The sequence below is a fragment of the Acanthopagrus latus genome, chromosome 12, assembly GCF_904848185.1.
Source record: "Acanthopagrus latus isolate v.2019 chromosome 12, fAcaLat1.1, whole genome shotgun sequence".
Lineage (NCBI taxonomy): Eukaryota > Metazoa > Chordata > Actinopteri > Spariformes > Sparidae > Acanthopagrus > Acanthopagrus latus.
This window is the reverse complement of record NC_051050.1, coordinates 22,478,982-22,489,136: the sequence shown is the minus strand read 5'-3', so window position 1 is coordinate 22,489,136 and position 10,155 is coordinate 22,478,982.

Below are 10,155 nucleotides of genomic sequence, written 5' to 3'. Positions count from 1 at the left end.
CTGGAGCAGACAAAAATGCCTCTGGATGCAATGAGATAGTCCAACCAGCCAATCAGACCAAAGAGGCATGTCACAGAGCGCGTAATGACACATGCAAGTTGGGTTTACATGGTCTGTTTTCATTCAGAAATCGTGGCCTGGTTAGGCTGTGGCACGAAAACCACTTAGGGTTTGGAAGAGATCATGTTTTGGCTTAAAATACCTTCTTCAGATGCCACAAACAAAGCCAAAGATGTCCCAAAGTCTCCTAAAAAAAACACTTGATTGCTGCTACAAACACAAAGCTTCTACAAAGAGTTTAAACTGACAATGAAACAATCTTAATTTAATACAAATGCCTCTATATGACTTACATCAACAAACAAGCCATCAGTGAGAAGATTTCCCTTCCTATTTAGTTTTTCTTAATGCCTGCACACTTGGAGAGTCTGTGTTAAAAAAGAAGAAGCAGGATGAGATTTTTCTTTAGATGTTTATATTTTTGATGGTGTATTTTATAGTTTTTGGTGTAAACTCTACCACCTTTTGTCCGCAGGGGCCTCCGAAATCAGCAACATATCAAAATCCCTTGTAGCAGCTTTAAAAGTTTCCACTGTTGTCGCTCTTACGATTATAACATCTTCACCACAATCTCCTCCAGCAGGTCATAAACATGTAATGTGAATGTAACATGACACGCATTTCTAGAAATGTTAATATGGTGCATAAGCCGATGATGTGAACGATTCCAAATAAATTCCAAATTTTAAAAAAATAGCTTGCAGAGTCAGAATCATTGAGGGCACTTACCTAAACCTGAACGCCTTAACAATATTGGCAGCGGACTGGGAACCATTTGTCTAACTATCATGGGTTCACTGGGATTTGGAAAGCACAAACAAAACAACTATTGCCAAATCGCTCATGTGAATCACTCTACAAACGGTCCTTCGGGTCACTTTGGAACACAATGACAAACAAACTCACCTCGTCGAGTTTGGACAAGCTTGCTGTTTGATTAGTCACATCCTCTGTTTTCTTTTTCCTATCGCTCTTAACTGCTCTTGGATGAACAGACGTTCTGTCTCGGGAACCTTCAATCCTCGAGCTGTTTGTGTGCGACGCTCTCATTAGTTCAAGCGGCTTATTAAAAAAAGGAGAAACAACAACCGGCACGAAATTGCTGATTATATTATCATCTGGGTTTCGAGGGGCGGCGCAGTGGGACGAGGTGAGGGAGTGACTTTATCAAGCACCCATTGAGGCACACAATGGCCTCATCCATCTTCTTTGCTTTCCTTTCAGCTCTGATTAAATGAGTGTGATGGATCTCGCCATCATTAGGGAGACTGAGGGCTGGCGGATTGCAGCCATCACAAATCAGCTTTATGTGGGAAGAGCATGGAGTGGCAGTGACAGCTTTACAGCTCCTGTGATATTAATGGAGTGGACCGTTTTTACATTGCACGGCCCCGCAGCCCTTCTCACATCAGATGTATGGTAACCAGGGGTCGTTACAGATCTCTGGGCTCCAAGTTATGAGTACTTCCACCGGCGTTCTGCGCCTGACTCAGCACATTTGCCGTTTGTCCGAGGGTGCTGGAGTCGCCGTTTAGTATTCTCGTCTTGAATTCTCCGGGTTAATGCTGACCAAGTGCCTCAAGACCTACATTCTACTAACTATACTTTATAATTAAAAAAATGTGCATCACAAACAGGTTTCTAGAAAAAAAATCTGTTTCCTGGAGCTCAAGTTTTCCGCTGCACAAAAGGAGTCCGTGTTTTCTCAACGGTCACCAGTCAACATCTTTCCGCGGATGGCGTTCCCTCCACGGGTCTCCCTCACCCCAATTTCATGCAGCTGATGCACGTCTTTGTTACGATCCAAACAGCGGGACTCTCTTATGTCTCGCCCGAAGTGGGAAAACCTTTTTTTTTTCTAGCGTTTGAGAAAAGAGGTCAGTCAAGTCGCGCATCCTGAGAAACGCATTCGGTCTCATTGAAGCTCACATTTAAAGAAAAAAAAAAAAGAATCTCAGTTTCTCTCTTTCGCTGTTTAATTCAGCAACAGACAGACGATAAGTGGGTCTTCAGCTAACTGAGGAGACGTGGCGTTAAAAATGTAGTGTTTACTCACAGCGATGTGGGTTACTGACACGTCTCGCATTTTTTGAAATGTTTATCTCCCAGCTCCCGTCACGACTCCGTACCGCTTCATCTATAATGCAACATGTATTTGTCTCATTTTGACATGCAAACACCTGTCAAAGTTGTATTAAAAGCACAAACTCATTACCTTTTTTTTAATATTCACTTTATAGTCTGTGCAGAAATACAGAAGTCTGTACCAAATACAGAACCATTACAGATGTATATTTACTATGAAGTATGAGACATTGCATGTAAAAATATAAATAAGATAACAGTTGTGTCTGTCTGCGCCATTTAAGTTTTAAGCTTGCGCGCCCAACAAAATGATGGGAAACATGTGCAGTGTAAATGAGAGCAACACGGTCACAGCGAAAGATCATTACAGAAGAGGTGTAGAAAGGATTCTCTGTGGACGCGTTTTTATCGAATAAGAGGAGCAGAAAAAAAAGTCATCTAGGGAAAACTTGGCCGGTGCCGTCAGTGATGCTCGTCCAGCCTGCAGCACCTCGAAACCAAAACTGAGCGCTCCAGCCTCTGGCCCGCCTTCGAAAGCACATGTGGTTTGTGGACATTCCTAATGTACATTAAAAAAAAAACTAGGTATTTCAGAAGAGTCACATGGGAAGATACTTTATAATAATACATTTTTGGTAGTATGAAACCTACTCTTTAATTTGTGGCTTCAACATTTTTCTCATTAATGAGAAGACCAGACCGTTTTTCACATTACCACATGTAACACCCCGTATAATGACAAGAAAAAGAAGATGAAGAAGACAAAGACCACAAAGAAGACTAAGAAGAAGACGACAACGAAGAAGTAAAAGGAGTATAAATATTTATACAGCACTATTTAAAACACCAGTACGTTAATTACATTAAGTTCTGACTAATCCTTGTGATATGAAAAAGCTAATGAGAAGAAAAGAAGTTGGAGGTGTATTTGCTTAGTTTAGTGAAGTAAAGTAGAGTAAAGTGAACTTAATGCACACACAAGTAACCCACAGTAAGTAAACAGCTAGTTATAGCTTCTCATTATCACACCTCAGCTTCACAAATTTCCTTTAGTGGCAAAAAGCCATCGACAAGCAAAGTATCGCGTCATTAGCGGCAGGTGTGGAGGTATAGCAGGGAAGCTATATGACAGATTCACCACACCTGCAGGTGGAGGTCACCCTTTCCTGCGGATGGAGGGAAAAAAAAAAAAAAAAAACAGGATGAGTGCTGCAGTAAAATTCAGGCAGATTGCTCTCAAGTGAGCGACCCGGGGAAAGCAATATTAGAGCAGCAGAGAAACAAAAACAAAAGTAAGCCAATAGGAGACGCAGCGGGGTGTCGGGCTTGTGCTCTCAGAAAATGAGTTATATCCAAAACCATAGGCAGCCGCTGAATCCAGAGCAGAGGACACACAGAGCCCCACGCCTGCAGTACGAGACTTACAACGACGTGAAGTGTTGCTAAAATTTGTCATTATTTCTCCCTCGCTCTCTATCTGTGTGTGTGTGTGTGTGTGTGAATCACATAACAATGTCTCTGTGTGAAACCTCTCTGGCAGAATTTGCCTAGTGTGAAAATCCATCCGCCCAACATGAGCTAACATTTTACTCATTAATGTCTTGAGAGGATTTCTTTTTGCCGCGGCAGCAGCAGCAGAACGTCTCTTTGTGGGGAGATGACAGCGTCTGCACCGCTGTTTGTGTATGTGCCTGGATTTGTTTGTTTGTTTGTTTGTTTGTGTGTTTGTTTGTTTGTGTATCCTTGTTTGTGCTTCTTTCTCTCAGCCCTGTGTTTTTGTGTGTGTGTGTGTGTTTGTGTTTTGACATCCGCAGTGTACACACTCAACTGAGGGACTGACTGTAATCTACGCTCTGTTGACAGTGAGTAATTCTATTCAGCGCAGCTATTCATACATATTCAACATGTTTTTTTTGTTTTTTTTCGCCAATGAAATAGTGATTAAAAGGAAAGTCCATTGAAAGCGGTGTGGCAGGATGTGATGTTTACTACTGAGCAGGGTGGGAAAACTGTGCAATCGATCCTCATACAGTAAAGTCTACTGATTAAACCAAATGGGTTAAATCCAAAGTAAAACGCTCAACGGATGCTGTTTTTTTTTAGATTCATACGCCATCTGTTTTATATATTTCTCTACCAAAACTATTGTTTACTTTCTTGGTGGGAAACCCGCAGAAAAAATGCTCGCGGGCAAACTGGAATGTGATAAGACAAAATGTCTTTTGGCTTGCTAGCGGCTCCGCGAGGCTCCGTGTTTAGTGATAAACTCGCGAAATTGGAATTTCGACCTGAAGATGGCACGAGATGAAAGCGATCCGGCTTTTGTTTACCACAAACACGACTGGAAGATCCCCCGAGGCCTCCTTTTTAAAAATATCCATCGGTTTCATGCGTACAAATGTTGAAACGCAGTCCTGAATGGTGGTCACTGGCTCGCCGTCAACTTCCACTTGCTTAGATGAAAGCCAGGTCGTACAAATATAAGTAAACATAACTGCATTGCAATCTAACAGAGGGGTTTTGATAGATCTCTATCAGGACTGTCATGGAGGGTTTGACATTGTCTTTCCCAGAGCGAAACAACTGGCAAAAGGCTTCGTCTGCAATCACAGAACTATATGAGCTGTAAAGTTCAACTTCAGGCTTGTGATCACAAAAGTTAAAAATACATTTCATACTGGATTCACCCTTCAACGGGGCGATGAATCCCGGTAACTGCATCGAAAGCCGTCACCACGACAGACATAAAGTTAAATTATAGACCCATCTGAACAGTTTTTACATTTGACACATTTTGAAAGAGTCAGTGAAGGCTGTAATCATTCCCCCTGTCGATACAGGCCTTTGAGCAATCCATTTCTGTTACGACTTCGCCGTGAGAAAGAATGAAAAAAAACATCCAGTTCGGATGCTAAAAATGTATTCTGACGCATGCGTTGGTTACGTGTTGATTTGTCGTCGGGACACAACACCAGCCGTAAAACCTACAGTACGCAGCAGCCAGACAAACATAACAAAAGTTATCTCCAGCCGTCCTTTAAGACATAAAGCTCCGGGTTTGGCACGGCCGATAAAACCACCTACTAAACAGAAGGTGAGAGACGGCACAGCCAACACGTGCAGATCCTAAAGCATCGTCCCTGTCGGCCTCCTGCACAGTAAAACTCTCACACCCACTGGCCTCCGACGAGTTCTAAACATGAACCTGGTGAGAGACCCGAGCGTAAACAGCAGACAGTCAGGAATACATTTCCACTCCCCGCCCATCCTTCCTGCGAAGCCGAATGTGGGAGGATGGCAGGCCAACACAGGCAGGTCCAGTCGACGCTGCACATATGTCCTCCTCACGTTCCACTGATCTAGCCTGTCGATGCCAACGGGGAGATGGGCGCGTTCCTGCCAAAATGTAAGCTTGATATGGCATCGCAGAAACAGTGGGCAAAGCCTATGTTTAGAATGAGGACTGAGCATATGTTCGCACACTGGCGCCCGCCCCTCTGCTTTAATGTTGAGAATGTGTTTATTTGAAAAGGGTCACGTTGGTTTGACAGTATTTCAGCGGAGGGATTACAGGTGACAAGGCAGCCGAGCCAGCGACGGGGTTCCAGTCTGCTTTTAGGTGTTTATAAGTCTGAAACCACGGGATATTTCTCCCTGCTGTGTTCGCACCGACACAACCAGATGCCTGCAGCAAGACCTCGGACCACCTCCGGTCAAAATGTGATCTTCTCCTAACCCTAACCAAGCGTTTGATTTGAGATTTCACCTCTGATCCATTCCATTCACTTTGCATTGGGACACGTTTTATTCAGTAGCTTCTTGTTCATTTTAACAATTTTAACAGTTTTAACTTCTCTGTGGTTTTGCGAAAACTTTGCCTTGCATCTATTTCGGCAACTGGGTTGTTACTTCTTCTTCTTTCTTTTTTTTTTTCTTTTCAACAAAATCCCCAAGGGCAACACGTACTGAAAGAACCATTGTATCCACACCAACCAATAGTGTTGACAGCCTTCTTAGGGTAATTAAGGTGAGCAGAGGAGCCTCGCGCTGACTTGTCGGGGGCACAAAGACAAGGCCGGCGAGCAGCATCTCTGTCGTCCTCCAGACGGGGGAGGGGGACTGGTGGGACTTCGCAGAGGGCAGAGGGGGCAGCACTCGGTGGGGCTGCCGCCACATGGCCTCTCTGTCATCACAGCACAGCGCGCCACAAGAGATTGCTGGAAGGCATCCTGCCACTGCTGGCGTCTTGCCACCGCCAGACGGCTGGTGTTGTTGTTGATGAGTGAGACGAAGCGCTGCCAATGTGGATCAACCTTGCTGACCAAGCCAGGGGCAGGAGGAGCACGAGATTATTCTGATTGACTCGGCGTTCAGATGGGAAATTATAAACTCGTAGATATGCAAAAAGAAAAAAAGAAAAAAAGAAAAAAGATTGGCCAAGCTCCCCGTGCCCATCACCTCTTTGCCCACACCTTACTCTCTCTGGTTCACTGGATGTAATTGATTCCCAGCGTCCTTCCACCCTTCCTTTTCCTGGGAGATCCCACAATGTTTCAAGGCCAGAGAGGATTTGTACTCACTTCAGCATGCTCGGACTCTTCCACTCTTCCCAGAATACGTCCATCGGGGGGAAACTGGTCCTGATCACGCATCGTGCACCAAACTACCTCAACCAGCTCCTCCGACAGAAAGGAGCTGTCGTTCTGTCTCTGAGCTCCTTCTCGGTACCCATGCATGCATTTCTAAGGCGAAAGCTTCAGCTCATAGAGAGAGGGAAAAAAAAAATCATTGGTAAAAAGCTGCAGCTGCTGCTTCGATATGACTGTTACCTCTTATGCAACCCTCTTACGTGTCATTTCAGCTCTGATGCTTTCTCTGGCATTTTCTTTGTTCACCTCAATACAAACTCAATAAAAGAGTTTTTCCAGCAAACTTGCAGAGCCACTAGAGTAGGACAAGCCTTGGTATTTCTGCTGCAGCGGATTTTCAAGAGAACCACTATAGAGGCTGTCACCACTAAGGGTATTAGCAGAATGTGATTTGGTATTTTCTGCTTTATGGGCCCCCACCATCCTCCCCACCCCCCTTTGCACCGTTATCTGGCAGTGGAACAGAGGACTTGGGGCTGTCATTTTGCATGGCATCAGCAGAGACACTGAGCAGATAGTGTCAACGCGGAGAGATCACAGGTAGAGAGGGGTCTTTTTCCTCTGGGAAAGGGAGATGGTAATAAGCCAGTGCAAGCGCGGCAGGGAAATACAGCGCGACAAGCAGAACTTATCTGCACTGTCACCGGCTCAGTGTATATGAGTATATGACATAAAAAACAAGACACGCGTTGTAATAGAAACATGTTTCCGTTGCTAAATCCACCAAACGAATGTCCTGAATAGATTAGAACCTCCCATCCCGTCCCCCCGCGTACACACATCTTTCAGACCTCAGCTGAACCCATTACACAGCCCTCTTACATTTGTATCAAACTTTTCTGTTTCCTGCAGACTTTGACATAATACGCTGCCCTTGGAAACGCATTTACAGGTGGAGAATATAATTACAAAAGCGCACAAGTGTACGAGGAAAGTGAATGCGGCGAAGCAGAAAAGGATCAGATGATGAAAGACAGCAAGGACAAAAAAAAATAATAATAATGAAACATGAAAAAGTTCAAGCGGAGAAAGAGACAGATCGAGTATCGGACGCGATGGTGTAGATGTGCACGGAAACGTGTGTCTACAAACAGTCGTTCACAACGTCAGTCAGCCGGCTTCCAACATAAGTGGCCATTTGGCAGGAGATGAAACGGGAACTTTGCCAGTTTTCACAGATTTTTTTTATGTTTTATGTTGCATTACTACAATAAAGGTAGTGTATGAAACTGATCATGAACCCAGCGCCTCTACACTCTTCTGCTGGCAGATTTTAGAGCTGTTGTATCAACTACAGATGGAGGAGCATAAAGAGTATAGTGGGATCGAGTGGCAGGCGACAAGGCTGCCGAACAGCTGATCGAATGCGACACCATCGTATACTTTTAAGATGACCTGGTGGGCGTTTTTAACTGAAAGACGGAGCATCTGCTGTCGTCGTCATGGTGACAAAATCAGGACTTTTGCAGCCAACGTGGAGTACCAGTTTCATCATGTTGTACATGCCTGATGTGTGGGTACGAGTACCGAGCACCGTGCTCATTGGTCTGGTCAGCGCGGTGCATTCTCTTGAGTGAAATAAAACACCACAGCCCCTTTTCTCTGTTTTTCTCCGCTCACGTAGCACCGACTTCAAAAGTGTTTGCGTCTCTCTGCTGCATAGACGCCTTTTTTTTTATTTATTTTTTTTTATTTCCAGCACTGAAATACTTCTCTAATAATCTAACTTCAGCTTCCTTGAACATAATCAATCCACAAATGGATTAGAATAAAGACTATTTTCTTAGTTTTTTTATCTTCCGGTCCTATTGCTGCACTCTGCTTTGTTGCCCTTGACTGATTGGACCTTGTTTGTTTGACTGCAGAAATGTCAGACAGAAAACACCCAAATGTCAGTGCCAGACTTCCAGCTACCAATCCCTCGCTCTAACACACACACACACACACACACACAAACACAAGTATTTCATATTTAGACTGAAGTCATCCCCAGACTGCTCTCTCTTGAGAAAAGCAGGCGTGTTTCTTAATCCACCTGCAGAGGAGAAATCAATAGTGTTTTGCTCACCCATGCTGAAAAAGACTGTAAAGCCTGTCTCATCTGTCCAGTTTACACAACTAAATTGTTCCCTGCTGGTAATCCAAATATCACGTCTGGTGGCAGACGAGAAGCGCGGAGTCGGTGGAAACAGCGTGTACCTCGCCGAAGTTTCACGGCACTCAGATTTTCAGGCGTGTTTACGAGTGGTGAGGAGTGCAGCCAGTCAAAACAGCTGCACGGTCACTTCTGTCACTTTGTCAAGTCAGAGAGGAAGAAAAGAAAAGGCAGCTGATGTCGCAGTGATGTCACGGGGTGCAGAGTTTGAATCATGTTGTTGTTGTTGTTGTTGTTGCTGGTGAGCAGACAGGGAGGGTCTGGGAATATGCCACCGAGAGGCATCATGGGAATTGTAGGATCCAGTTTTTCTAGCTTGACCCGTAGTTTTAAACTCTTGGCCACTTGTTCCAGCTTTTGTGGGCGTCACACGGTTGTATGTGTTAAGAAATCCTCGGGACACTTTCCAGCAGCGTTTGTGGCGACAGATACAAGATATTTTCGGATATTTCATCTCCTATTTGTGACGACCAAAGCAGATATGTTCAGCCGAAACATGATCTTTCCTTACAGCTCTAATCAAGTTGTAACATAAGGAAATGCAGTAGAAAGTAGAAGTTTTAACACATCCCTGGTTTGATGCATTTATTCTTACAGTGGAGTTGGATTCTAAACCTCTATTAAGCAGAGTGGAGCTGCAGATTCATACTGTATTTCTCCAAAGTTTTATCTCCACCTGCATCACCACATTGTCACATTTGATACATTTCAATTGAAGGATTTCCACAGTCACGATATTGCTGCTTCTTTCGTGAAGATTTTTTTCTCTACGCCTTTTTTCAAATCCAACTCAGTGAAAGTTCACCTCTAAATTGCCGTGGTGACCCTTTAATCCAGATATCTCAGTTCGTATCAGATGGGCGGGGGAAACAAGGGATTGAAAAACTTTCAAACTTTTGGATTTGTTTCCAAAAAGTGTAATTCTCCCAGAGATTACATTACAGATCTTTGAATCAGTGCCGGGAGCCTGTACAGAATATTTATGCCGTTTGGCTCCACGCAGCACAACATGGTATCACAGCAACTGCTGCTTACACCCCGAGGTATAAAGGAAGCACTGCTGGTGCCTTCATCTGAGCATGAGGCCGAAGCGTTAGCATGTTGGTTAACATGGCCAGAATAAAGAGGTGAAATGTATTTCTGTACGTCAGCTCTGTCCTGAAGATTTGTGTGTGTGTGCTACCTTTTTACTCTATGATTTAATAC